We start from the raw sequence: 6,000 nt of genomic DNA on the forward strand, positions 1-6,000 counted from the left end.
GCCAAGAAAATCCCGACAAAGAGTCGTGAAAAGTTAAACATGAATGAATAACAATCCCAAGCCCCTTAGCTTTTTCATTAGACCAGATTTTCACCCTTAATGTTCTCAATTTTTATAATCAAACCACAGTACACTAAAAAGGAAATAACCAGGAATTTAGAGTCAAAGTGCCAAGGCTCCAATCCCAGCTCTGCCACTTCCTGTCTGGCTGTGGCCAAGTTACTTAAAACTCTCTTGGCTTCAATTTGCCCATCTGTAAAATGAGGTGGTGGGACTAGATTATCTTTTAAGGTTCCCAGCCAGCCCTACATCCTTTGGCTAAAGGAACTTTGCGGAGAGAGAAACTTACCTTTCTTGTCTTTCGAAGTGTCTTTCCCATAGGAGACGAGCTATGTGAAGCATTTTAGCTAAAAGTAGGAAAGTTTTTGGCCACTAAGCTTGAGTAGGGTCTGAGCTTTTATATTTTCCAGGCACTTCGCTCTCCTACTTATTTGCCTATCTCTACCGTGGGATCCCAGGGCTAAATCAAGAGTAAAACCCTTTTGCATACTATCGTCCTCCCAGACCTTTCAGCCCCAGATTCCCTTTTACCCTTCCGAAGCCGGAAGAATCTAAGAACGCACACCTTGATCAGCCAATCAGTCAGTCAATTGACGCATTTATTCTGTGTTTACTAAGAGCTGGGCTTTGCGCAAAGCCCTGGGGATACAAAGCAACACAAAAAGTTTATCCTGCCTCACAGGATATGTAAGCTTTACATTCCAATGGGAGAAACACCCTGAAAACAACTATGTATTTTGAAAGTATTTAATAGAAAAAGCTCAGTCTGGCATCAAAGATGCCAAGGTCATCCAATGCATCCTGGGCCATCTTCTTCAACGTTCTTAACTTTTGTCTTGACGCTGGACTTTGATGACTCAGGAAGAGTGAGGCTAATGACTTTGTGCTACTCTGCTTCATAGAAAGTCAGTTCACCGGCAAGTCGATTAATCAATATAGCACCTAGTAAGTACAAGACCCTTATGTAGTTCAAAGTTCTAGTCATCTTCAGTCTAAAAAGAGATTTTTTTAATCAAAAGTTCCCTCATATTGCAAAAGTCCTGGCAACAGACCACCAGTGCTGCTATAAATTGACTGAGTTCAAGTTTATGTTATGCTTTTTTTGTTCTTACCAGGATGTAGTGGAAAGACTACTTTATCTAGGATCTGAATATCTGGGTTCAAATGCTGATTCAGCCACTTTTTGCATTGGATAAATGACAAGATCTCTGGGCCTTGGCTTCCTCCCATATCATCAGGGGGATGGGCTGTGCAGCATGACCTTCAATCAATTGATCGATAAACATTCATTAAATGCCTACTAAGTGCCAGGTACTGTGCTAAGCACAGAGGGTACAAAAAGAGGCAAAAGACAGACCCTGTCCTCAAGGAGCTTACAATCTAATGGGTCACGCAGTGTGGCCTTGGCATTTAAGGTTAATGAATACACTGGAGGGACAAATATAACATTGCACTGGTGGACTGCTGCCAAGCTCCAAGATTTAATTGAGGGACATGAAATTGTGGCAACGAGGGAAATGAACGTTAAGGAATATGGAGTCATAACTTAAAACCATGACCATTTTAAGTCTGAACACTATTGGGCAATTTCTCAGCCTAGGTCCCTGCAGAGGTAAAGGAAGATCTTACTGACTAGCCAGATCCACTGACTGGGGCTTCAATAACTTCAGGAGCCAAACCAAAACCAAAAAGATTGACAAGTGTGGAAAACATTATACTATTTTATATCATTTTTAATTTCAAGTAGACCCAGAGCCTGAATTAATGAGTAACTGGATGAAGATCCAGGACCTGGGCTTCTTTGTTCTCTCTAAAAGTTTGCTCAGGCAATACCCTTACCTCTGTCCACAAGGCCAGATCATTAAGGACATTACCCTAACCCCAAGAGAGATTACCTTGCTCAATATTCTACAGGTACATACTATGTTATGGAATGTAATGAGACACAGAGACGCTGGGCTGTAGTTTCAACTGACTTCCTTTACAACTCTATTCCATTAAGGAAAATCCTCTTCTTGTATCATGGTTAAACATACATGAGGGTCATAAAAAATGAAGTAATACAGGCTTGCTAGCTCTGCTAAAATAACGTATATAAGTTTTCTCATTGCTTTGTTCAGGCAGCCGGAGTTTATACTCTGACTCCTTGTACGTACAAGTAAGCTAGCTCCGCTCTGCTTTAAGGGAAAATAATAAACAACATGGATTTTTCTATCACCTAGCTCTGTTGTTTCCTTCAACCAAATTTTCAGGTTTAACACAAGCAAGCTAAGGAAGACTGCTCACTAATAGCAGCTTTAGCTTTTTAGGGGCTAGATTTTGTTTTGATGGCTTTTCAGCTCCGTTTATAGTACAGAAGCATTCTGTGACAACTTAAGATAGTTAAGAAAAGCATTTTAGAGGAGGGAAATGGGGTAGAGCATTCATGGTTGCTCATTGTGGGGTTCCTTAGTTGGAAAGTGTGAAATTCCTCAAAACAGCCAGTCAGCAGGGTTAAAGATTGTCCTGTTAGAGCACTGGACTTCCCTGCCATACCACAATGCCTTTTATAAACCTGAAAGTTCATGCTTTTGGTCTTGGAGGCTAAAATCAAACAGCATGGGGTCCTCTCCACTTGGGGATTGAATGCATGAAGCCACTCTTTTGTTTTATTGCCTTTCATCTCCAAATGCTGGGCATTCTCTTTTTAGGAAGCTGAAAGGGAAGGAAGACTCTTGGCTGGGCTGAGCTGGGGTGAGGAACCACAGGGGTGGTCTTTGGCTTAAGAAAGTGCTTGGTGGCAGGGTGGTGGGATTCCAATTGGTGGGGGGAGGGCAGTGCAGGACCCAACCTAAGGGAACCTAATTTCCTTCCTGGGTGGCTTCTGAGAGTGAAGCTTGTTGATTAATTGTTGGGACAGAGAATGAAACTAAAACCTAGAACTAAAATTATTTTAAAAGATTAAAATGTTTGGGAGGAGGAGGTGTGGTATGCTCCTCACAACCCTCATTTTGTTTGTTGGGTATTATATACCATATTTCCCCATGTATAAGATGCATGCTTTTCCTGAAAATATTTAGGGTCTAAAAACTGGGTGCATCTTATACAGTGGTTGTAGATATTTTTACTTGCATTTTCCACTTTTTCACGCTTGTTGTCTTTGTGCTCATTGTTTCACATTTGTTACTGGTATATTAGGTTACATTTTGCCACGTTCTGCCAAAAATGGCTCAGAAAAGATTTTCGTACAGTGCTGAATTCAAGTTAAAAGTGATCCGGTTTGCAAAAGTGAATGGAAATCGTGCTGCTGAACATAAGTTTGGTCCTCCTCCAACTGAGAAAACAGTCCAAGACTGGCTATGGGAAGAAGAAACCCTACTGAAAATGCCAGGGCAGAAGGCCATGAGAGGCAAGTCAGCAAAATGGCCTGATTTAGAGAGGGAATTGAAGATATGAATTGAAAAGCAAAGGGCAATTAGAATTCCTGTGTCCACAAAGATGGTTCAGCATGAGGCGAGAAGAATTGCTGATGAAAAAGAAGTTACTGATTTCAAAGGAGGACACAGCTGGTGCTTCAGGTTCATGAAATGGAATAGACTAAGCATGCGTACATGCACCAGACTTGCCCAAAAGATGCCTGAAAGCTATGAACAGAAGGTCCTTGAATTTCATTGTATTATTATTGTATGAATTTTATGATGAGTGAAACTTGAGTTCAATAACTTTATGTAATACATTTTTTTTTTTTTACAAATTTCGGGCCCCAAAATTGAGGTGTGTCTTATACATGTGGAAATACGGTAGGATTTGCTGTTTGTCCTTCCTTCTCAAAGAGGACGAAGATATCTGGAAAGAGATGCCAAGACATGCAAGTGAATTGGATTAGAGTGAGGGAAGGCTGTCCAAAGTCACCAGAAACCCTGAGGGTCTTCCTCTTCCAGATCAACCCTTTTTTTTTTTTAAAGAGGCCATTCTTTGCCTCTTTTTATTAGGCCTTAATCACTTAATGAGCACTGCCTCAGTCAAACTGAGTGCTGCTAAAGACCTTATCTTGAAAAGGTAAAGGGTTTCCCAATGCATCCTGGACCACCTCCAGTTGTCCTGATCCATATCTGGCCACTGGGCCCAGATGATTCCTGAGGAGGAAGTGAAGCTGGTGACTTCGCACAGCTTCCCTCACTTAAATCCAATTCACTTGCCTGTCATGGCATCTTCTTCCTGGTCTTCTTTGAGAAGGAAGGTGTAGACCTGAAAGTTTGGTTAAAGGAGGCAAACAAGCTAGGTGATATGTATATTCATGATGTTTATTCCCCAAAAGCTAGCAAAGCTAGTTTACTTGTATGTACAAGGAGCCAGAGCATAAGTTCTGACTGTCTGAACAAAGGAATGAGGTTTAAATACATTTTTAGTCCCAACTCAGCATGTCTGTGTTACTCAATCTTATGATCTCCGCATCATAAGAAAGGAAGTTCTTAGTTGAACAAGACAATTGACAAGGTAGTGTCACTTAGAGATTATGATCACAAGATGCAAATGTCCCTGGAATATCAAGATAAGAGAAATCCCACTGTTCTGGTTGCAGACGTCCTGTCACCATCAGGAAAGATACCCCTTGTCAATCTTATCTGGTCTTTGAAGTTGCTAACACAGAAAGGGGCATTTTTAGAATAGAGCAAAGCAGTTTGGATGCTTTGGATATTATTGGGGTTCAAATAATCTGAAAGGATTGTCAAAAAATATAGGATTTAAACAATGAAACAAGGAAATAACACCTGATTGGTCAGCACAAAGGAAGTTTCCGCATAAGACATGTGGGTTGCTTGAGATGTATGTTGAGAGAAGGCTCCTTACATTAATCTTTAGATCTGTCTTAGTAGGTTTCTGGTCAGTGAAACCTGGAGTCCTAAGTTAAGCATTAAACCAATTTGGTCTGTAAGCAATAGATCTGGTATATCAATCAGCCAAGCAGGGCTAGGTTCAAACAATATAATGACATTTTCCTCTAAGTCCATTGCTGGGGGAATCATGGAACCCCAAAGGGCCCTCCAATCCTCTTTCCCTGGATCACCCTGCATCTGGGAAAGTATGGTCCATCCTTTTTCCATGAAGAACCCTGGCAGCATCCCTAGAAAGTCTACTGGGAACCAGTAGCCTGTGCAATTGGTAAGAACAGTGCATTTGGAGTCCTGATGGTGGGCTTTCAGATTGGAGCTGAGTCCTATGCTGTGATATCCAGCTCAGATTGGTCTTGGAAGCTAAACCTGGTTGCCACTGTTGAAGACCCTCAATGGAAGACCTCCTGGAAACCCTGGGTCCAGGGGCAAGTTTAAATTGAGGTGGCCGCACCCCCATACTGGAGCTATAAGAGACCAAACTTTGACCAGCTTCTATGCACCTCATGTTCTCTGGGGGCTGCTAGCCCCATAGTTTGCCAGCCTAATCATAAGCACCCCTGACAGGGTTTACAGACACCAAGGGACCTCAAAGATCTTTATTTTCTGGCTGGAGATGGAGAACTAAGTAGGCCGAGGAAGCAGAGTAGTGCAGCTGGCCAGAGATGGGGAATTAATAAAAGGTTGAGCTAGACTGCACTGGAGTCAAGAAGACTTCTCATCCTGAGTTCACATCTGGCCTCAGAAACTTACTAGCTGTGTAACCCTGGGCAACTCATTCAACCCACTTTACCTTAGTTTTCTCATCTGTAAAATGAGCTGGAGAAGGAAATGACAAACCACTCCAGTATCTTTGCCAGGAAAACTCCAAATGGGCTCACAAAGAGTTGGACATAACTGAAAATGACTAAACAACAAAGAATCCACTCCATGTTGTGTGTGAAAGTGCCTTGGGAATTCCAAAACTTTAGATCCTTTTCTTGGGGCAGACTGGAGCCACCACAGACCTCCATTTCCCGGCCCCCTATTGACAAAGTATCTTGTTCTTCCAAAAACTTGTACCTGAGTT

Source organism: Trichosurus vulpecula, chromosome 2, assembly GCF_011100635.1.
Source record: "Trichosurus vulpecula isolate mTriVul1 chromosome 2, mTriVul1.pri, whole genome shotgun sequence".
Taxonomy (NCBI): Eukaryota; Metazoa; Chordata; class Mammalia; order Diprotodontia; family Phalangeridae; genus Trichosurus; species Trichosurus vulpecula.